Genomic DNA, 23,431 nt, shown 5'->3' with positions numbered 1-23,431 from the left:
TCCCTAGGGAGAAAACCCCTTTTTTCTCCCTAGGGAGATGGATGTGACAGCTATAATCCAGTTGCTATGCTGGATTTCAGGGACAGTGGCTTGTCCATGTTGAGCCCAAAGCATCAGACAACTGTCAGTAAAATCCACATTCAGATAGTCACCAACCCTCCCTTTTCTTGTCCTGGGAGCCACAACTCCCCTCTGTACTCCCCTGCTCATAGGGAGCAATTTCCATCCTCTTCAAAAGAGAGTAAAACCAGCTTTTTGGCTTCTGGCTGGCCCTTCCAGGCACGAGAGCAGCTTTCTGGGAGACTTGAGCGCTCAGCACAGCCCTAAAACAAGGCTCCTGTTTGAAGTGCATGGATTGAGGCTGGATTAAGAAAACCCAGGAGGAGTGCTTAACTCTGCTCCTGCTCTAAAAAGGCTGCTGAGAAGCAGCAGCCAGCACAGCTTCATCCTGCTCAACCCTCCATGTGATCCCTTCCAAGGGCCGGGGAAGCGGCGATTTCGTATGCGCGCTTCGACATGATCAGGGAGCTGGGAATGGCAGGGCGTGTGCTCTGCTTCCCAACCCTGCAGGAGAACCCAGAGGGGAGCTGATCCCCCCTGAACTGGGAGCTGGGAATGGCAGGGCCTGTGCTCGGCTTCCCAACGCTGCAGGAGAACCCAGAGGGGAGCTGATCCCCCCTGAACTGGGAGCAGGGAATGGCAGGGTGTGTGCTCGGCTTCCCAACGCTGCAGGAGAACCCAGAGGGGAGCTGATCCTCCTAGGAGGCTGCAGGGGCACCCAGAGCAGAGCTGTTCTGGTTCTCACTAAGGAGGAGGATCAAAACCCTCCACATTAACCACAAAACCACCACCATTAACCCCCAGTAGAGCCTGAAGAGCCTTGCACTGCTTGGGTGCAGAGCAGTCCCAGGCAGACAATTATCTGTGGCTTGAGACAAGTTTAGAGAATCCCTTCTGAAGTTTCCCTCTTGCAAACACCTTATTTCCCCCCTCTAATCAAGGCAACGAGCAGGCTTAGTGAAACACAAATAGGGAACAGAGGATGAAACAATTTTCCAGCCCATACCTGAAGGTGCATCCTTCTTTTCTCACCAAGCAGCAGGGAGGACGTTGCTGTCTCTCGGTAATTTTCCAACATCCTGTGTTGCAGGTAGATTTATGCACTGATCATAGTTGAAGCTGTTAATAAAAAAGTGCAAAGAAAACGGATTTTACTGTGAAGTGCAGGGCTGCTTTTCTCCCAGCTTTGCATTATCATGACTTCCTCCTTTTTTAATCTTTTTTTCTATGATTGACCATGTTTGGGGTTCAAAGCTTCCAAAATAAATCGCGGATCGTCTTTCATCTACTATGCATGAGAGAGTCAGAATCATTACATGGTTTAAATGGATATTTTGGGAGCAACTCTGGACCAAGCAGTTCCTGCTTTAACTGGGAGCCAGAGGGATGAAGCTAATTTGCAAATAATGTTACATGCTGGTTTTGCTTGAACGCAGGGAAAAGCTGCAGTGGCTACTTGTCATTCTTTGTGAGAAATTGAACAAAATGGAAATCAGTTCACTAGTTAAAAAGGAAATATATATATATATATATACATATAAATCGGCAGCAGACCAATTTCTCCCGCATCAGGGGAACATCCCAGGACTGCAATTAAGCTGTGGCTCAGCACGAACCCTACAGCTGCCTGAGCACTGAGGACGAACACACCAGCCATCCTTTTCCTGGGAGCAGGTTTTTAACTCAGTGAGCTGCGAGGTTTTCCTTAGCTCCACTTGAGCCACTTCTTCCTCAGACAGTTCAAAAGTCAACTTTCCCCTTTAGCATCACTCAAGCCTTTCCCCAGGAGCAGGGAGCTCTGGATTCTTCTGCACTGCACCTTCACAGGGAATCACCTATCGATGACTTTGTGGCTAGTGTCTACAAGGAGAAGCAGAGGAGCTAATATAATGTAATTTTCCATGTTTACTGCATTATTACAGTGGTTGAATCTGCTGATTAGTTCCATTTTTTTTTTTTTTTGCCATCTCGTCCTAAGCATCCCTTTTATTTTTGCCCTGCTTATCTGCATAGAGTCATTTATCCACATGGCTGCTGTAACAGCAAGCAGGGCCAAAGCTATCATTTCTCCTCCCTCTCACATTTTAATCTTGCAGACCTCAATCTCTGTGATACTGCTATTATTTTGTCCATATCTGATCTAACGGGAACCTGCCATTATTCTTTTTTTTTTTTTTTTGCCTTAAAAAGAGAAAACTAATCTGAACAAAAGATCATGGTGGCTGTGGCACTAATGATCCCTGGCATACCCCCTTGCAATGAATCCAGTGCTAGAACAGAAAATGTTTGTTTCCCTTCTCTCTACAGAACTGCAGGACTGACCCCTCATGCACAGGCAGCTCCCACGAATAAACAACATTGCTCCAATCTCCTGGGGGATCCATTTCTCTGCCAACTGTCTCAGCAGCTCTTCTGATTGTCTTATTTATCCAAACAGTGGAAAAACAACTCAAGAGGGGCCACTCTTCAACAACATGACTGTTACTGGTTTATTCAAATTTGCTCCCCTACGAGCTAGGAAAGCCTCTTGCCCCAGTGGTTATTAACTGAAAAGAAAGTGGGGAAATTTCCTGTAATATGAAAAATAACAGAAAAAATGCTCTTCCTTCCTGTTCTTTGATGATTGTGGCAAGGCATTTTGCCCCCTGGGCTCCCTAATGCTTCCCCCCTCCCAGCTCTGAGCTATTACTGGAGACCATCCACTGAAGCCCCAAGCCAAGATGCTCTGCACGTGCCAACCACATCAGCCAGAAAGGATTTACTTGGGAGAGGCAAGGAGATGAATTGAGGGATCCCTCTACTCCCTTCTCCTGCATCCTGAGGTTTTTCAAACAGTGGTTGCTCACTCAGTGTTCTCACTTCATGTCCACAATCTGCACCCTCACAGTGGTTGGTCCCTAGGCCATGCTCTTCACCTCTGCTTCTAGTCCAGACCATCACATGCCCCCCTTTCTCCCAGGAATATTACAAATAAATCAGGGGCCACGTTCAGCTCTTGGTCTGTGATGCAAGCAGGGATGTGGAAGTGTTCAAAGACAAACAGCAGGGCACAGGGTCTTACCTATCCCCTGTCCAGGATTCTCACAGATGAGACTTCTGGAAATCAAACTGAGCCCTTCCCCACATCCTCTGCTGATTTGGAAAATGCCTTGCTCACAGAACTCACAGCTGCCCAAGCTGTGGCACTGCAGGAACCTGAGTGTTTCTTGGTCTGCATGCACCCCAGCGTGTACTGTATTCACTGTTAATGAAAGATTAAATGTTCTAAAGAGCATTATTAATTTTAAACCTACTAATAATCATCAGCTGTCCCTCACTTCACCTCACAAGCCTGAGAGCTGTAATGAAAGAGCAAATTCCAGCTCAGAGCATCTGTAAGCTCTGCTCCACAGCCCAGGCCTGCAGCTGAAGGTCCCACAGGCATTTGCTCCAAGTACAAGAACCCTCAAAGATCTTCTAATGTGAGCAACCATAAAAAGCCATACATGGCAAAAAGATAACTCTGTTATTGTATTTGAAAAGCAGGACTAAAACAAGCCTCCCAGCTCTGCAACACCAACCTGACTTCTCCTGTGCCAGTCTGCACCCCTGTGATCATCCCAGGAGCCCAGGTTTGCTCAGCAGCAAACAAAAAGTCACAAACAAAGTCACAGCAGTCATTAGATAGTGATAATTTAGTTCCAAGAGAAAGTCTGCATTTCCAAATGTGTCCCTTGCCCTCCTCCTCCTTGGGAAAATGCAGGAGCAAGAGCTGGACAAAAGTCACTACAGACCCATCCCAAATCAGTTCTCACAGGACAGGACTGTCCATGTGATCACATAACACCCACCTCACCTCCCAAAAGTGGCATTTGCTCCCACCAGAGGTGCTCCATCAGCACCAGGAGCACAGCCATTTCTGCCCTGAATCCTCCAGCTACTCAGCAGGACAAGCAGAGCAGGAAGCCACCAGCCCAGGCAGGGGATCTGTGTGTCACAGGGGCACATGTGCAGGTACAAAGCATCCTTTGCACATCAGCAGCTTCCCTGCTGCCTTGGCACATCAGCACTGGTGGTGAATCACATCTCCTTTGTATTTCACTTGGAGGAACAGGGAGAAAGACATATTTCACAGAAGAGAGTCACAAAGAGGCCCACCTAGGAAAAGAGACTATTTTTGGCACTATAATCACTTTCCTGTGAAGAAGAGAGGGAGGCCCAAGAGACTGAAGGAGCTGCTGAAGTCCACAGAGGAATCTGGTAGCAGAGCCTGGGGCATAATTCAGATATCAGGGACCAACAACCAGGACTAAAGTTTAAAGACTGTAGACCTGTGCTTCACCACCTGCCTGCCCACCAATCCCTCTGTGAGCCACGCCAGTGTGGGATGCTGCAGGAGCACTCTGTTTGCTCCCACAGACCTTTCCCAATCATGCAAAGACCTGGCTCTTCATTTGAGTGCTAATTCTCACTCTCTTTCATCCCAGTTTTTTGCAGCTTTTCCACAAATCCAGAATGCATTTGAGCTCTCAGCACAATGTTTAGCGAGAGAATCGTATGCTACATTTCCGCTTGGCATGATTTTGAAATGGTTAAGCTGTTAAGCCCTGAAAGGGAAGTTTTAAGAATACCGTGAATAAAAGAAGCCAAAAACAAAAATAAACCAACAGCAGCAAAATTAGAGCATGACATAAAGGAACCATTTGGATGGATCCTTTTTTTCCCAGAGAAATGGTGCATGCTGGCTGCTCCAATGTCAGGGTCTCTGCAGTTGTGTAGCACTTGGACTTCCATTACAATGGCAGAGAAATAAATGGAAAGTCATCACTAGCCCACAGGAGAGGGAGGAAGTTTTCCTAAGCTGTGATCAAATCCCTTAAAAACTTCTCTAAGCCACGGCCACATCGTCCCTGAGGCTCCCTTTGCCCCACTCTGTCCCAGCAAGGGTGATGCCATCAGAGCAGGAAGGGGCTGCTTGACACACAAGTGAGGACAGGCAATGGTCCAGGGTGGGGTGCTCCAGGAGATACCCTAGAAATGCTTGTATACACACATTTTCCAGATAAACTCTTCCAAGGAGAAGCAAATCCTGCCCCAATGTGTGTCTCACACAACACAACCCCAGTGATGCTGGTCTAATGACAGCAGGTTCTGCCCAGAGTGTCTGGGGACAGGGGGGACTCCCCCCCTTCAGCTGTGTGGCCTCTCTGTCCCCTGTGTCTCTCAGAGGTCCCTCCTGAATTGTGCATGGCTTTGCTGCTGTGCACCCTGACTCAGTGGCTTGTGCAGCCAGGCTGAAGGACACAGCTCAACCACAACCATTTTACACTGATTTTTGTCATAAAATGTGACACAATGCTGGATCAAAAGACCTCCCAGAATCCATACATGTGACAATGTCCCACTCCAGCTGTGATATAAAGCATTAAAGTAATGACAGCTGCATTCATACCTGCTACTTTTAGGTCCACCCAACCCAGAGCAGCTGAGAGGAACAAGGGCTCTCTTCCTCCCACTCCAGCCTCCCCTGAGCCCCTGTGAAGTGTTTGCTAGTCAAAGAGCTCCTGCAAGAGAGCCCTCCCACCTGGGAGGGCCTGGATCAGAGACATCAGGTCAGGTCATCTACAAAGGTAATGGTGGGGAAAACATCATTCCTGAGCCCATTCATGTCTGTGCACATCTGTGCAGAGGTCAGACACGCTCTGGGCAAGGGCATCTCCTGTCCAGTTCTGTACCCTGACCCAGCTTCAGCTGGGAGTGACAAAGAAGATGAACAAACAGCCAAAACCAGCCCTTTCCCCCACGCCCCACAACTTCTCCAGCTCAGGTCCTCACTCCTCCTTCTTTCTGAAGTGCCAAAGGATCTCACACTGGGTCTGCAGTCACAGTATGGAGCCCATGAGCTGCACCCCCAAATTCCTCTGCTCCCCCCAGAAGGCAGGAAGCTGAGGAGTCAGCCCACCACCCATATCCACCCTGGGAGGAGTTCAAAGACTTGTCCAGACAAAGTCAACACCAACCTGAGTCACCACTGGCAAAAGTCCTGCTTCAAAAAAGAAACTGAGCTGCACAGTCCCAGAGTCCTCCCCTCCTGGTTCACCTTCCTCCACAATCCTGAAACTGCAGCTCCGCTGGGAAGCTCTTTGTCTCCACAAGCAGAAATTCTCATACATGAAGTACTGACAGAACACTGGGATTTCATTTTTATTGGAAAAACAAAGCCCCCCCTGCATGTGCCCCTCCCCTGGTAACAAACTTCATCTCTGCAGCTGCCCCCCTAAGCACAGCACACACAGGGACAGGCCACCAGCCTGGGTACAGCACACAGTGACCTGCACAGGGCTTGGGCTGAGTCAAAAGCACATGTGCTTTACTGCAAGGCAAGGGCCAGCACTTCCACAAGGAGGAGAATTTTATTCTGCACTGATTTTTATATCACAAACTGCTTCTATGGTGTGGTTTCCAAGAGCTCTTGCTCCTCCTCACTCTGGGAGGAAGCCTGGCAGCCTCATCCCAGGACACTGCTTACACTTCAGGCAGAGGCAGTAATTCCTCTGGATAAGGTGGGTAACAGCACAGTGCTGCTCATGCTCAGGGATGCACTCACCTCCCACCAACCACCAGAGCAGGTGGGCTCCAAGTTACCTTTTATTATTTCAAACTTCCTCCACCCCACTTCCAGGTGAGCTAGTGGGATTCATGGGAAGCTGGAGCTGGATCTTCAGATGTTGTACACAATAATACCTAAACAAGTATGCACCTCTTTCTTCCCCCATCTGAAGTGCCGTGTTATCAAGTGCTAAAATTCTTTAAAGAAATTACTGGGCAAGCGTCCCTACTATTACAGCACCAAAGAATAAAAGAGCACAGAGCAAGAGTAAATCTGTGTCTCTGGAGGAGGACTCCTGCCCATGGGCATTTCTCCACACTGGAGCCTGGTGACTCTCAGTGCAATACACAACTTCATGACAAAAGATGCTGAGAAGGTGCTGGTGAAGAAGGGAAACTGGTTTTCCCTCCCTTTTGTTTAACAAGTGCTTCTGCTAGCACTGGCTCCTGGACATGCATTTCACCATGCCCAGGTGAGCATGTTAACCCAGAAGCACAGACCCAGGCACTGCTGTCTGTGGGCTCCACTGTGGATCAGCTGGATGACGAGGAAAAGGTTTGTTTGCATTGCTGGCATTTGGTATTTGCAGCATGCCCAGAGCACAGGATGGTCACAGGAGTTAATCTTCACACCACACAGCTTCCTGAATGCAAAATCCTCCTACCAGCCCTCTGTGCCACCCCAGGGTGGCAGGGCAAGGTCACAGCACCCAGCCCTGCACCCAGAGCAGCCAAGGCTCCTGTGACTCTGCTAAAGCCACCATAGGCTGGAGCAGCCCTCAGGCTCCACTCAAGCACATCAAGTATTCAGTCCTCAGCTAGGGAGCTGGGAAACACCAGGAGAGCCTAGAAGACAAGCAGTTGTGTTATCAGGCATTCATCATCAGGAATGAGAGCACACAACTCAACACGAGTGTCCTCCACTGCCTTCAAGGGCACACATGCATTGAAATTCCCAGCAGATTCAGGGATCTTGTTTGCACTTCCATCACAGCCACGGCCAGAAGCTCTGAAGGCTTTCCAGGCAAACCCAGGAGTTCCACCAGGACTGGCAGCCTTGGTTTGCACCTGTGCAGTGCTTTGTGGATGCTCCTGGGAGAGTGTTGGAGGGATTTTTGCTATTTATTAATTAGAAGAGTGGTTTACGTATTTTAAATGGAAAGGCAAAGGAGATTTTGCTTTTATTTTTTTTCCTTCATTTATTTCTAAATTGTTCTAATCATCAGAACTAGAACAGTTGTCATGTTACCTCAGATGTATCATGGCAAGCAGCTAATCCTGTTGGTCATAAATCATGTCCCTTTCAATCTCCATTACATAGCCAGAGCAAACTTGTTATGATGCATGTGTCATTACACACCAATGCCTTTCCATTATCATATAACTGGATACCCCCAAGGTTTGTAATTTGCAGTATAATAGTAATTTTTAAAGAACCATTGATAATCAATAGCTCTCAGCATCACTGTCAGGATCATTTGCAAAACAAATAACACTGATCTCAACCAACTTTACAGGAGGGGATATTTAATCCCCATGAACTGCATTATATGATGGATAAGCGAGGAATCCTAGACTATGTATCATGTATTTTCCTTGGATTAAATATCACTTCAATCAATGTTGCTCCCAGCTGTACAATGCTGTCTGTGTTTTCACTGGGTAATGCTGAAGTATTGTTTTACAAATTGACATCAGCTACATGCAGGGCAACAGAACCCCACGGTGGGTGTGAGGAGGGGGCACAGGCAGGGGCAAGGCTGATGTGATGCTCAGGGCAGCAGCCAGCAGCAGCAAGGCTGGGGGCACAGGGGGCTGCAGGGACCCCCAAACAGGGCACTGCTGCACCTTGACAGCCACCCTGCTGTGGTGGGGTGAGCACAGATGGTTCTGAGCCCTGAGAGACTGAGCAGAGCAGAGGTGATGCTCCCTCCCAGAGTGGGTTTGCTCTGCCCTGGCCACCAGAATGCCCAGCACAGCCTCTGTGCCAAAATGGAATAAGCAGCAGGAGGAGGAGCAGCTCTCAGCCCCCTGTCCATACAGAGCTGGGGTTTCACCAAGGCACCCTGTAACTCCACAAAAGTGCTGTGTAGTGTCAGCTAAGAGGTTCAGACACTGCCTCACCATCTAACAGGGCAGCAAACAGATTGTTCTCACTGCTTTTCCTTTTCCTTCAGCACACACAGGCAGAGGCTGGAATTTGGAAGGCAACTGCATCCCAATCACCCTACCCTGGCTGTGGTCAGTCTGTCCATCTGCATCCCAGGTCCTGACAACCTTCAATGCAGCTTTTCCATTTAGAAATGGGGGCACAAGCAGCTGATGCAGCCGGACCCTGTGCAAGCAGTGCATGGAGAGCACTCACAGGGACATCACTGGCCTTGGGCTGTGCCAAAGGGCTCCCTAATGAACATCTCCCAAGTCAGATTAAACACCACGCCTGTGCTTCAGCAGCCTCACAAGCAGCCAGCCCCAGTGACCTGTTGCATGGCCAAGAGCCAGGCAGCACCTGCACCTTCCCTTACAGATGGCTTTCTGAGGCATTAAATCCACATTTAAATTTCCTACTCAGTTCTGCCTCTCCGGAGCTCTCCAGCAGAGCCGTATCTTGCTCCTTGCAGCTGGAGACACCTTTAGCAAAATCTCCAGCTCCTACTGATGTGGAAAAATTCATGCATTTCTCTCCTAGTGTAAGCACGGGTCTGGCATTCACGGCACTTCCCAGAGATAAGCCCCAAATCGCTCATCGCTACAAACCCCGCACTTGGGTGAGGGCAGACAGAGTTGGGATGAAAAAAAACCCACCCCTGGACCCTGACTAAACACTTCAGCTGCTGGAATTACAGAATCCTATTTAGTTATACTAGAGAGCATTTTTCACAGAGGAAACATCATCAATCTGGCTCTAGGAAGCCAGTCAAATAAAAAATTTTGGAAGGAAGAGGAAATCCAGCTTGGTTTGGTTCATTTTTAGAGACAAATGTGGTTTGGAAATGGGATTAGCTGGGGTGTCCTGGCACCCCTTCCCGCTCAGCAGAACCTCAACTGGGCTGTGCACTCCTGCAAGCTCCTGGCTGCCCCAAGGAAAATGCCATTAAAGAAAACACAGCTATTTTTAAAGCCAGAAGGACAAATTCTCCTCCCAGTTACACCAGTGACCTCGTGACTCTCCACAAGGTTGGGCAGGCAGAGCTCTGATTTGGGGCTATTTTGAGCATCTTCCAGAGTCACCAGGCACCCAGCAGGCAGAAAGCACCAAGGAGCAGGATAAGGCCCTTGTCTTCAGATAGACCCAACCTGTTAAGACAGTGATAACTTCCACCAACAAAAGAATAAAATAAGAATTCCCTTTTTAAGTAAAAAACTCTAACTGACACCACTACTTCCCCCACATGCACATGGGCCTGAGCAGGGCTGGTGCTTCCTGCTGCCACCCCCACTCATTCATCACACATGCACATGTAGTACAAACTCATTCAGGGCTCTTCTGCAGATGAAATATTTAAATGGTTTATACTTTGCTATCCTTTTTAAATAAGATGGAATCGCCATAAACAGACTTGGGCTGACTTGCTCTCTCTCTCCACCACCTTTTTTCCTGTAATATTCTCCCTGCAGTTTCATCAGGCTGCATCCAGATTGATTCAGGAGCTTCCTGGGCACAATCCATGCTGGTAAATGGATGGATTTGGGTGTTGCAGATATTGCAGTGGGGTGAGGAAGCAGCTTGTGCTCTCTAGAGCAAGCACATGGGCCATGGTATGACTGAGGGGATGTCACACATGAAGGGATGCAGAGCCTGGGCTTTCCAGTCTGTATTTGACCAGCTGGGATGAACACAACCTGCCTTGCCATCTGCCCCAGCCTGTTTGTGCTACCCTTGTCAGGAGCTGCTGCTCCCACCCCAAGGCAGCAGCCACATTTCAGCTGCTGCTGACACCAGCAGGAGCAAAACCCTGGGCAAGCTGGCAGACAAGACATGGCCAGTGTGTAATGTTGCTGCTGATGTGCTGACATACCACCCAAAACCTTCAAGAGCATCAGGCTTGGAGGAATTTCCCAGCTTGTGTGGTCCAAGGAAGATGTAACCACAACACAGAGGCTTTCTCCCCACTGCCATGCCCAGCTCCCAAGGATTCCAGGAGGCTGCACACACACACAAAGGCTTCAGCAGCAACCCTGATGGACAATGACTGAGCCAAGCAACCAGCCATTCTGCCCAAATTCACCCCCATGTTCTCACAGGGGGGATTCAGTCAATTCAGTTCTCACGTGGATTCCCCTCCCTGTGCTCCTTGGAGGCCAGGGCACCCAGAGCTGCTGCCCCTGGTGCAAGGGGACAGGGGACACACCCATGGGCAGGGAGGGAAGATCTCTCCCTTCCCTGCAGAAGCCTGGAGATGGAGAAGGCTTACAGCTGTGTCCACATCCATATGCATTAGAGAACAGGCCCTGATCCAGCACACGCTTACGTCAATCTGCCGTCACCAAGATTTAGGAGAACGTTTAAAATTAAACAAAAATTTCCTTGCACTGCAAAACTAAGGACAAAGACAGCAAGGAAGTCTTGTGGGAAGTGCAGAAGCAGGTGCTGGAGGACCTGGTCCCAGCAAGGCTCTGGTACTGACACCCCAGATAACCCCGGGCACGTCACTTCACTTCCAGGTTCACGCCCTGAATGCAGCTGCCAGCTCTCTGGATAGCATTCTGGTGACAGGTAAGGGGCTCTCAGAGGGTCACAGACAACATGACCAGCTCAGGAGGTCATTTCCCTTCTGGTTCCCATGCCTGGCTCTCTACAAGCTGCGTGCAGGACAGGTTACCTGTAACTCAGCACCTCCCAGGACCCCACAAGCCCTGGCTCCAAGGAGCTGCTTGCAATCTAAACCACAGATGTAAGTCAGCATCTGCAACAACACTTCAGATTTCACCTGCTGTAAATATAGACAACAGCTTTTCAAAATAAATAGGGAGAAAAAGCAAGATCAATACGTGACACACACTTAATTCCCAAGCCAGCCTCATTAAAACAAAGTGTGTTATTCTGTTTACCCCCACAAATAAGAATTCCAGTGCAAAAGAGAGTGCGCTGTCCTAAGGGCTGTGCAAGCTGATGCTGTTTTATGGCTTTTTTTTTAAAGACTAGGACTGGAATGGACAAAAATTCTTTATTGACAGAGAGGGGGGAAAAGCCTTGCAGAAACTTTGGGGCTTTTTCTTAAAGCCAGTGTGAGACAAACTTCTCTGAACTTGGGTGTGCCATGATGTTCACTTTGCTTGTAAGCATTATGGCTGGACTTTGTCTTTTAGGCTATTTTCCAACCTAAATGAATATATGGTTTCTAAGGAAGCTTTAAGAATCTCATCCCACAGACTTATTTCTCCTTTTTTCTTTATACATGAAGCAGTTACACAAACTCCACAGCTCCAGGTCTGTTCCTTTGTGAACTGGAACAGAGGTTGAAACGTGTTGATTTATTGAAGTTTTCCCCTTGCTCAGCTGTGGTAGATGTTCTCCAGAAGCAGCTGCATTATTCCTGAGCCCAGGCTTCAGCATTTCCATTGGCAATGTAAAAAAGGAGGCAGGACAGGTGAGCAGCACCTGAGGGGCTCAGCGAGGTGGGAATCCCCATCCCCCCTATCTGCACCCCTCATTTCCAGCCCCACCTGCCTGCTCAGCAGAGCTGGGCAGAGGCAGAGCTGCACTCCATTCCCCCCTCATTGTCCTGCTCTGCTGCACAGCTGGCAAAGCACAGCCTGGACCAGGTCCCTGCAGCCCCTACGGACAGAGGCTCTAATCCAGGCACCAGAGAAGTTCAATGGTGCCAGAAAACACAAGAGACTGGCTTGAACGCCCAGATTTTAGGCACAAAGAGATTTCCAGCAGCTCTCCACCCCCCCAGGGCTGCACACCAGACTTTGCAGTTCATTGTTCAGCACCACCTTCCCCAGGAGAACGCTGGAAGCGACATTGCTGCAGTGCCTCCCTCACCCCCAGGAGTCAATCCACCAGCAGTCCCATCCCTCATCCCACTGCTCCTGATGGAAGCTGTGTCTGGCACACTCCTGATGTCTGCTCACATCAGCCTTTGTACCTGCTTCACCCTGAGCAGGTGAGACCACCACAAGGGTTACAGGGTTTGCTTTCCAGCCCCATCCTTTGGCAGGAGTAAAGCAGAAACAGGTACTTTGACACTGCAAATCAGATGTTTCATGTATTTTTTTAATCATTGCCTTTTTTGCATTACTTTAACAAATCTATCCTTCTTTTGGGGGGCAGTGAGAGTTCAGAAGGGTGAGTGGGAAGCGCCCCTACAGTGCTGCTCCACACACCGCAGCTTTTACTCCAGGCCAGGCACAAATTTTTCAGCACACTGATGAAAAGAAACTACTTCAACTTCTCAAGTGTCCCAGGCTTTTTCCTGGTAACCAGACTGACCAACTGTCTATCCTGGAGAAGAAAGGGTTAATTAATAATGTCACAAGATGAGCCCCTGGGCCACACAACTACCATCTCCTGCTTGGTGAACCAGCAGCATTAAAGGAACTTGCACTGAGATGAAGTTAAGACATTTATCCTCTGACAATTCTCCATTGCAACAACTTTATTTTGATGATACGGGATGATTAATGTTTACAGCCACTGTCATTTCCTTTGATAGATTTTTGGGGCTGTGGAGTGACATTTGCTCAATGCTCCATTCCTGAAAAGCTGCACTCGTTGTAGCATGGAGGAGAGGGATGCTCCATGCATCAGCCATCAGTAACCTGCCTCTGCCAACTGCAGGTGGCCAGGAGAGATACTGTGAGGAATTTGGGGGTGCTTACAGAAAGCTTTGACTGCTAAAGGCTCTGGAGCAAGAGGAGAGTGTGTTAAACAGCCAATGCTGTAAGAAATTGTGAGTTTGTCTTTCTCAATAGAAAGAAAGCAGACTGTTGGTTGCAAACACGACAGCCAAGAGCTGCAGCAGACTTTGCTGTTTTCCCACAAACACACTGGAGGAGCAGATCTGAGAGAGACTGTCCGAGGCTGAGTGGCAGCCACAGCAAAATCTCACAACTGCTCTTGAAGGCAAAACACATCCAAAAACTCAGACTGATCAATCAGTAAAACAAGACAGACAAATGTCTCAACTGTAGCCTTCACTAATGGCAAAAAAACCTAACCCAACTTGGAAACCTTAATCTTAACCTGTGCACCTCTGAGCTCCCCCCACCTGTAACATGAGAACAAGAATCATTTCCCTCACCCAGCTGCTGCAAGGTTCTCCTAATCAATCAGCTCATTAATTCATGCAAAGCATGAGACAGGCAGCAGATGGATGGCTTTACACAATAGTGTTTTCTACAGTGAAATATTTCTACTTAATTCTCCACCAGCAGCTGCCTGCCCACTCTCATCACACCAGCACAGAGCAGTCCAGGCTCACATAGGGACACCCGTGAGGTCCAGAGCAGCAGAGTCTCCTCTGGATCCAAACAGCACCCAGTGCCACATGGAATTCCCTGGCTGGAGACACCCTTTCCACAAGGCTTCTTAACAGACTTGATTTTGCTCATATTTAAAAGCTGTCTCAGGAGCGTAATGATTTTAAATTCACTCCGCACCGCAGTCAATCAATGGAGCGGCGGCTGCCGGTGCCTGGCGAGCAGGCGGTGATGAATGGGGCTTTGGAGGCTGCTCTGCTCGCCTCTGAGCCAGAGCAGAGCGTGGGCAGAGGGTGGGGAAGAGAAGCAAAGCCAGGAACAAAAATTAAAAGGAAGAAATGGGGCAGGGGGGTAGAAAAGCCCAAAGTGCTCACTGCGAAGTCAGGACAAGTGTTGGTCTGGAAGGCGTTGCTTGGAGGGAGCAGTCTTGGCTTGCCTTGGTTTCCCTGATCAGTTACCATCCCACAACTTGAATAAACCAGGTCACACATTTGTTTCAAGCAAGTGCTAGCCCCAAGCCTGGCTTGTGGCGAGGGCCTGAGCCCTGGCACCAGCACCCACCTGCACGTGGGCCACTGACCCAGCTCTGTCTTCTAGGAGCTGCTGAAGAACAAACGCCCGAGAGCAGCTCTTGGGAGCACATCTTCTCTGCAGACAGAGCAGTGAAGGGCACAGCAGCAAAGGTGCTGTCCCTCAACCTTTCCCATGCAGAAGTAGGCAGACAAGCCCCATGGGGTGGCAGACAAGCCCCACAGAGTGGCACACAGCTCCCTGTGCCCCCATCCCTGCGCAGCGCCAGGTGCCGGGAGGAGCAGCCCTGTGTGTCACACTCACCCCAGAGGGACAGGGAGCACCCATCCCTGCAAGTACCATGAGTTTCCAGAGAGGGAAAAAAACCCCAAATAATCCCATTTGGGGGAGCCCAAAGGGCCTAATCCTGCTCCAGCATGCTGCAGATCGCCCTGCTCTACGGAGTACAGATGCTGCTCAGCATTCAAAAGGAGCTGCTTCAGATCTGGGCTCTTTTTCTCCCTCTTCCTCCTATTACAGGGTCAGGTCAGTGCTGTGCAGCCTGTCAGCGTAAAAAAAAAAAATTAAAAAATCATAATACAGAAAACTGGTATTGCCAAAAAAGGTGCAGCTTGTGGCATGAGCATCAGAGCTGAGTGTTACGAGTCTCGCAAACCAGAGCGGAGAAAGAGTTGAAAATGAAACTCACCACACCAGCAAAATAAAAATATGGTGCAGTAAATTAATGATGTTGCTCCAATTTGAGAAAACACTAATTAAGAATGGGTAATTGAATTAATGCATTATTTAGAAACCCCAGCAAATCCTGAGTGGGAATATAAATATATTATAGGGTTCCTTTGACATTAAGTCTCTCTCATACCTCACTACCCACAATTTATTTTAGTGTCACCAGAATCTCCAGATTTATTTATGTCCTTGCCATTGACCACTGCTTTACATTTATCCCACATATCAATATCCTCTCTCCTCAATTCCACACACTCAAGTGCTCCATATGGGGTGGTGATCACCATTTGATAAGTCATAAGTAAGTGCAATTAATTAGCTCAGCTCATCAACCACTTCCCCTCCCAATGCCCTGCAGCCACAGATCTGGGTCTAATTTGTTTAGAGCCTGGAAAAACATCAAATACCTCATTAAAAAATAAATCCATCTCCTAGAAATACATTTTTTCTACAGCTTCAAGTGTCAGTTTGCTCCATGCTACACTGGGAAAGGCCCTGAACATGCAGGATCTAAACCCAGCCCAGAACAGGTCAAGAAACCAATATCATCACATTGTGAAAATAGAAGAAAACAGTATCTCAGGGAAAAGGGGGGAGGAAAGTCAGCCCCTCAAAGGTATCACAGCACCTGTGAAACGTCCTGAGATCATGCATTTGCAGCTGGGATGATTTAGGAGTGCTTTGGGTATTTAGCAAGAGGCTTTACAAACATTATTATTCCCTCATTTTGAGCCCTTCAGAGCAAGGGTTAGAGTTCTTATTACCATTTCTAGGAAGAGATTAAATTCACCAAAAAGAAAGAAAGAAAGAAATCCAGTTAAATTGTTTAAAACTGCTCAAGACTCTTTTAAGGAAAGGAGCAAGAGAAAATCATGCAGGCAAATTGAAGTTCACATACATACATATAGCTCTGGGAAAGGGAAAAGAGAAGCAGCACTAAAGTGCCTCCTGTTAGGTATGAGCATACATTGTAGCAAAATATGTATGCTGTTTATAAAACATATTGGAAGACTTTTCCCTAAAAGATGCCACAGAGAGTATAAAATTTTATGATCTCTGCCTGTCCATTTTACGAAGATATACACAAACAAGTAGCCAAATCTGCCTGCAGTTTAACTCCATTAAATCCAATGAATGAGTTTGGCCCATGAAAACTCTGCACTTACTGTAATAAAGTTAAAAGCTGATAGCAGCTGATACAGTAAAACACATACATTTCCATACACTTATTCCTGCAGATTTAAAAATACAAATTAGTTCAGAGATTGCCCTTGTCCAGCTCATAAAGAAATGCTGGAATAGGAAAGAAAAAAACGCCAGATCTTGGAGATTTTCCCACTGACTCCCTCTAAGCACAAAGGAGAGAGGGGTAGGGGAAGCCAGCAGAGTTGTGGTCATTTAGCTTTTCTGGGAGCCCTGAACACATATGATGTGTGTATTAGAACAAACCCCTGATGGTTTGGTCCCCAAGAGGGGCAGGACCCCACCCAGCAGGGGCAGAGGTCACAGCTCTGGGACCCCACTTCTCCCTCATCAGTCCCCAGAAAAGAGCTCTCAGGGCACAAACGTGGGATGCTCTGCTCCCTGAAGGAGCTGGCCACATTTCCACCAGCTGAGGGCTTTCCTCATGAGCACTGGTTCCACAGCCACTGGGCCATCTTTAACTGTGCCTTGAACCTCACATTGCAGGGGGGACCAGACCAGGTAGTGCAGAGGCCAAGGCCAAACAACAGATTTAAGCCTGCCCTGAATGATAGGCATTTGGGGTTTGTTTATTGAGGTGGTTTTTTATACACCCAACTTTCTCACAGGCTCCTGCCATAACCACACCAACTCCCATCTCCACCTCCCCAGCTTCCTTACCCAGGCTTCTAAACCCCCTGCACCCCCAGTGCCACCTCCCCCAGACCCTCCTGCCCCAGTTCCTCATGGTGCATGGAGGCTCCAGGTCCCCCTCACCTGGAGCTAACTCTCAGAACTCCTTTCTTTGATATTTATTATTATTTGCTCCTCTTACAGAGACGTCTCAGGGACTGAGATAACCCTTGTGATGGGTACACACACTCCGCACTCCAGCAGCCAAATAACACCAGACAACTACCCACAGTTTGGGCAGTGTATGACTCCATAGCTGTCCCATCCAGCTCCACACAGCTCCTCTCCTCCCCATCAGCCTCCTCTGGGCCCAGTTCACTGCTGGCCATCAGATTTCTATCTCCCCACAGCAGATACTCCGCCCCAAAGCTATTGGGCTCCAACTCCAACCCTCCCCAAGCCCTGGGTTTGCAACACCAAGAAAATCCAGCAGCAGCACAAAATCATGCCAAACACTGCTCAGGGCTGTGCTCCTTGCTCATACTCCCTTCACAGCCTCCAAAGCAGCTTCCCATCTCCTCAGCCCTGCACTCGCAGCCTTGTTGGTGACTCCACAGCTGCCTCCCCACTGCCCAGGACAGCACAGCTTACCTGCAGCAAGCCCCCAGCCCCACATCCTCTCCTCCTCAGGCTCCTCACTGCCCAGAACAGCTCCTTCACAAGCCCCTCTGCTCCACCAGACTTCCCAGTGCCCTTTGCTGCAAAACCACATAATCCCAGGCTTTTGCTTCACCCGGAGCTAACACCAATTCACAACAAGGGCTCGCAGCTGGGATGCTGCAGGTGATGCTGTGCTACTGGGGCTTTTCTCAGCATGAAAGCCTGGTCCTGGAGCAGCCAGTGGGGAAGAGCACCCCAACCAGCTAGGATGCTCCTGGGTGCTGCTTTCTGTGTCCCTCTGGAAGGCAGGGCTTCACTGACACAACCCACTCACCAATCCCCAGCACATGCATGGAGAAATAAGTATTGGAAAAAACTGCCCAAGGATGGGGCTGAGACTTGACAAACAGATGGGACAGCTCCGGGCTCTCCTGGGCACAGACCTCGTGTCCTGTCCCCATCACAGTTCCACCAATCTCAGCGTTACACCCAGAGCTGAACTCCTAAACCTCAGAAGCACTGACCACATCCTTCTGTTTGCATGCATCGTGCACTCTTGTGTTTAGCACAGACGGGAGAACTGGAATGCACAATCCACAGCTCACAGTAACAAACCTCGCACCTAGAACAAGCCAAAAGCCTGACCTTTCACAGTTAAGCATCCTGGTGAGAGGTTAGATCTTGTGTTTTCTGATCATCAAACAGGGAAGCATTAGCCAGACAGGGAGAACAAGCTCTTATCTAGACCTGATTTCTCTCCCCTCCAGGGGATCCTGTAGGATATTTCAGTTCTCTCTCGCTCACTGTATGATTCTTCCCTCCCCCAGTAGCTTGAAATCAGCCAAATTCACAATCTAATCTGGCTAGGAGTCAAAGGGGAGAAAAATCAAGTCCTAATGCAGTGACTTTGAATGGGGAACTGAAGCCAATCAGAAAGGCATTATTGATCCCAGCTCGGAGCACCTCGGTCAGGGAGGGGGAAGCTGCGGGCAGCCGCAGAGCTGCCCACCGCAGCCAGCCAGGGCTGCCCTGCCAGGCCTGCAGCGTTCCCGGCACAGTTCCCAGCGCCTGCCCGGGCTGGGAGCCGGCACGACGAGAGCACCCAGCAGCCCCGAGCCGCCAGCAGCGAGCACCAGCCCCTGGCGAGCACGAACCCCTGGCGAGCACCAGCCCACGTGTGTGCGGGAGCGTGACCCGTGTGCTGCCTGCAGCGCTGTGTTTGTGTGCAAACACTTCCAGTGTGCATCACCCTGGCGTGGGCCCGGCTGCGGGAGCCCGGCTGCTCCACGGGACGGGCGGTGAGCTCCCAGGGCTGCGCGCATCCCAGCGGCGTTAGTGCGGGGCAGCTCTGCGGGCGAGCCAAGGGCAGGGCAGGGCAGGGCAGGGTATCTGTGTGTGTAGGGCTACCTGTGCCGCACATTCCCCACAGCAAGGAGGGACAGGCAGCGGGTGGCTCAGCGCGGGCAGAGGGGCAGGGGCGATCGAGGATGGCGAGCAGCCGGACAAGGCTGAACGCGGCTCTGGGCATCCCTGGGTGCGATCCCGATGATCCGGCCGGCGTCAGCGCTGGCTACGGGCTCCTGTGCCTTATGTAACCACGGCAGGGACGGAGCGCCGAAGGGGGATGGAGACCGGGGAAAGAGGAGCTCCCCACTGAGCCCCGAAAGCGAAGGGGCCGCGGCAGAAGCTGGATATCCCCGGCAACGTAACTCTAGGCGCCCGGCCGAGTGGCGTTAGCGCCGGACAGGCTGGCCCGGCTCGGGGCTGCCCCGGTGCGGAGCAGGTCCAGCCGCCGGGGCCGGTCCCCTGCCCGGAACCCTCCAAAGCCGGTGGGCTAGGGGCGGCAGTACCGGGGGAGGAAAGGAGTCCTCGGAAGTTTAGGGACTGCACATTTTGCAAGGAGTCAGGAGGAAAATATGCTTCCTTAAAAAAAAAAATAATACCAAAACCCATGCAGTGTGCCGGTAGCTCCTGTCCCCCTTTGGCTGTGCCCCCCAGCCTGCCATCCCGGGCACCGCGGGGCCGTGCTGCACCGGCACCCCCTTACCTGCCGGCGTCACGTCTGCTGCTGCCTGCCCTGCTCCGGCTCTTCCTCCTCCTCTCCTTCCTCCTCCTCTCTCCCTCTCCCTGCTGCTTGGGGCTCTTTATGGAGATTCATTCATTCATGCCTTCCCATCGGTCCCTCAGCCTTTCCCTGCCTCCCGGAGGCAGACCGTGTGACGCCTCGCCCCTTTCCAGCCACTTTCTGTTGTCACAGAGCGGCGCTGCCCCAGCCCGGAGCGGCGGCCGGGCTGGGACACGCGTGGGCAGCACCGGGCCCGGGGAGCGTCCCCCAGCGCGGAGTGAGGGGCGTGGGCGGGCGTGGGCACGGCACCGACCCGCCCTGGTGGGTACAGACTGTCTCTGGCACCCGTAACAGGGGCGTCTGGTCGGCCTCAGAGCTTTCCGCCCTGCCCTCCTCTTTCCCCATCCCCACGCCAAGCCGCTGCCCATCGCCGCTGGCTCCCACCGAGCAGCGGCTCTGCGGAGAGAGCCCGCACTCCCGGCCACTCCCCGGGCAACCCTCGCCTTTTCTTTCCCTTTCTGCTCGCCCCTCTATCCTTTTCCAGCTCGTCTTTCCCCCCCCTCTCCCGCTGCCTCCGCACCCGCTCCAGGAGCGCATCCCGCTCCCCGAGCGCTGCCCCATCCCCGCCGCTGACAGGAGCGCTGCCTCCAGCTCGGAGCGGGGCGGCGGAGCCCGGCGTGCGGAGCCAGGGCTCACCGGCCACCGGCCAGCCCCGTGTGCTTCCCACCCCACCCTGCGGAGGCCGCCCCGACCCCGGAGACCGCTCGCTCCTCCAGGTCATTGGGCAAACTTCATCCCTGCTCCAGCCTGGTCCCCCCACTGCCCAGCGCTGCACTTTGAGGGGCTGAGGACACGCTCCAGGACCTTACCGACAGCACCCCGCTGCCCACTGCCCTCGCTGCCATGGCAAACCCGGAGGGTCTGGAGGAATGTGAGCCCTGCTTGGTGTCAGGCAGCACGGCGGGAGGTGCTGACGGGGGATTTTAGGTGCTAAATTCGAGCGGACTGCCTCGTCTCTGCGAAAGCAGAGGGTTATTCTTTCCAGGCAGGCAGGGCGGAAAAAACATGCTTTTTAATGACATCGTCGGAAATGTGGAGAGCAGCTCCCGGGTTTTGGCGCTGTCACAGCACTCGGAGCGATAAACGCTTAACTTGGGGTGAAACCCCTTAAAAACCTTCCCAGGAGCGCCCCGCCCGCTCCCGTTGAGCAGCGCCGTTCCTGCCGCCGGTGCCACCCCCTTTGCATCGGTGCCATCAATTTCTATTAACGATCGCTTTATTCACCGCTGCAAACTTCTAAATATTTAATCCAGCGCGAACCGGCGGCGGAACGCGCGAAGCTGACGGGAGGAGGCGAGTCCCCGGCCGGGGAGGCGGGAGCGGCGGCTCTGCCCCGGGGGAGCCTGGTGATGCCAGTCCCCCCCGTCCCCTCCCTCCGCGGGGCTTTCCCGGGGCTGCAAATCACAGCCTGGACGTGGGCAACACCGTAGGTCCCCCGGGCTGCCCGAGCCGGCAAGGCAGGGATGAGCGGAGGTGCGGAGGATTCTGTCCAGGGAGAGCTGGAGGAGGAAAGGGCTGCGGGGGGAGCACCCCGGCATCTCCCCAGCACCGGCCGCGGCTGCCCGGCGGGTCCCGCCGCGCACGGGACGAGTAGCCACGCTCCACATGGAGCGGGACGAGGACTGGGAACCGCCGGGGATTTGGGCTGGTTGGAGGGATCCTGCCCAGGGAGCGGAGGCTGCCCGCATCTCCCTGGCATCCCCGGGTTCCACGCACCGCCCCGAGGACCCCCAGACCCGGCCGAGCCTCATTTAAAACGTAACCAAAAAAATTGGCAACTCCGCTGCGCCGACGGGCGAGTGCCCCGGTCCGACGGGCGAGTTTGCCGGTGCTTCGTGCTCTGCTTGTATTCAGGAACCGAGACGGAACTTTTCGGCAACATCTGTCATTATAATTAAAACTGCAACACACCCTCCGGGAAGGAACGCGTTCCCGCGTCGTCGTGTGTCCGTACCACCCTCTCCCCCCACACACACACCTCCACCGCCACCCTTTTCTAAAAAAAAAAAAACAACAACCAACCAAGCGAAAGCGGCTCAAACTCTGGGGCGGACACCTGCCCCCCGCCTCCCCCGAGCCATCAGCGACGGCAGTCGCACCCGGCGAGGTCCCGGGGACCGTCCCCCTCTCCGGAGCACGGACACCCCCCTCCTCGCCCTCCTCCACTAATTTTCTTTAATTAAAGCTCTATGTGCGGCGCGTTTGGCGAGGACAGAAATAGCCGCTGAAGGAGCGCGTGTGGGGGGAGGCAGGTCCCAACTGCCGGCGTGGGAATGCAGAAGGGATTGGGGGGGCGGGGGGAGCAGAGCCGGAGAGCGGCTCTGCCACAGCTCCCACCCCAAGGTTCGCAGCCTCCAGGGTTATTTGGGGTGAGGGCGACGGTCTCCCCTGTCCGAGCGCTCCGTGTGGCGCTGCGGCGACCCGGGCGGAAGACCCCTGCCCCCGAGGCCATGCTACTCCCTGCAGCACCGGCTCTTCCCCCGGAGCCCCGGGGCTTCCCGCAGGCAACAGTTGCAGGGGCTGCCCCGGGGGATGCTCCGGCTCGGGCGCACCCCGCCGGCGGAGGGAGACCCCGAAGTGGGGAACCCGCGGGGGCGGGAACACGGGCCGAGCGGCCGGCGGGGTTCCGGGTTCCGTGGCCCCGGCCCGGCCGTGGGGAGCTGCTCCGCTCCCGATCTCCCGCTCGCCCTGGGGATAAGCACAGTGGGAGCAGCCCCGGCCGAGCCGGGGGACTCCCCGCCCGCGGAGGGGAGGGCGCCCTGCTCCCCCCGCCGCCGGCCCCGCGCTCCCCTCCCGCCGGAGCCCCAGCCTGGGCTGCAGCCGCTAAAAGTTTGGCGACACGGAACGGCCACCGGGGGCTGCGCGGGGCTCGCGGGGCGCCGCTGCGGGGCGACACCGGGCGCGGGGCCGGAGCGGAGCGGAACGGGGGGCTCCGCTCGGGGTCGGGGGCGGCGCAGGGGGCCCGGGCGGGCTGCGGCGGGGGATGCGGGCGCATTTACCTGCTCCGGAGGCGGCTCCCGGCTCTCGGCGGCGCGCCCAGCCCCGAAGCGCGGTGATGGGCGGCGGACGCACCCGCGGCTGCGGCTCCCCGCGCCCTTCCAAGCGGGCGGGCCGGGGGCAGGAGGCGGGCAGGGAAACGCAGCCGGAGCCGAGCAAATCCCAGCGCTGGAGCCCGGCCTCCGAGAAGAGAAGGGCTGCAGCTCCTCACTGCGTCAGGCGAAGAGCCCTGCCCGTGCAGGCGGCGCCGGGCAGCGCTGCCAGGCCCGGGGGGCTCCACCGGCGCTGCTCGGCGTGGCTCGGCTCGACGCGGCTCGGCTGGGATGGGATGGGCACGGCGCAGTTCGGCTCGCTGCTGGCCGGGCGGAGGGGTGCGATGGGGCACGGCACGGTTCGGCTCGGTACGGCCTAGCACGGTCCGGTACGGCTCAGCACGGCCGGTTCGGCTGGATTCCGGCACGGCACGGTTCGGTAGAGCTCTCCGGGGCTAGGTGACGG

The 23,431-nt window shown here is 52.8% G+C and overlaps 1 protein-coding gene across 2 annotated transcripts in view; it reads right to left on the bottom strand.

Moving 5' to 3' along the window:
- Positions 1-23,013, bottom strand: part of ELFN1 (extracellular leucine rich repeat and fibronectin type III domain containing 1) — a 103,989-nt gene extending 80,976 nt beyond the window's left edge. Inside the window, exons 1-2 of one of the 2 annotated variants that reach the window (XM_050980302.1) lie at positions 22,936-23,013; positions 1,067-1,179 (exon numbers count right to left, since the gene is read on the bottom strand). The gene's annotated coding sequence lies outside the window, so the exon portion shown is untranslated. Of the gene's footprint in view, positions 1-1,066; positions 1,180-19,858; positions 20,027-22,935 lie in introns of those variants that run through there. The other variant, XM_050980301.1, reaches the window with a different exon arrangement.
- Between the last annotated feature and the right edge of the window lie 418 nt (positions 23,014-23,431).

The sequence above is a fragment of the Serinus canaria genome, chromosome 14 (assembly GCF_022539315.1).
Source record: "Serinus canaria isolate serCan28SL12 chromosome 14, serCan2020, whole genome shotgun sequence".
Lineage (NCBI taxonomy): Eukaryota > Metazoa > Chordata > Aves > Passeriformes > Fringillidae > Serinus > Serinus canaria.
This window is presented reverse-complemented; position numbering and strand designations above follow the sequence as displayed.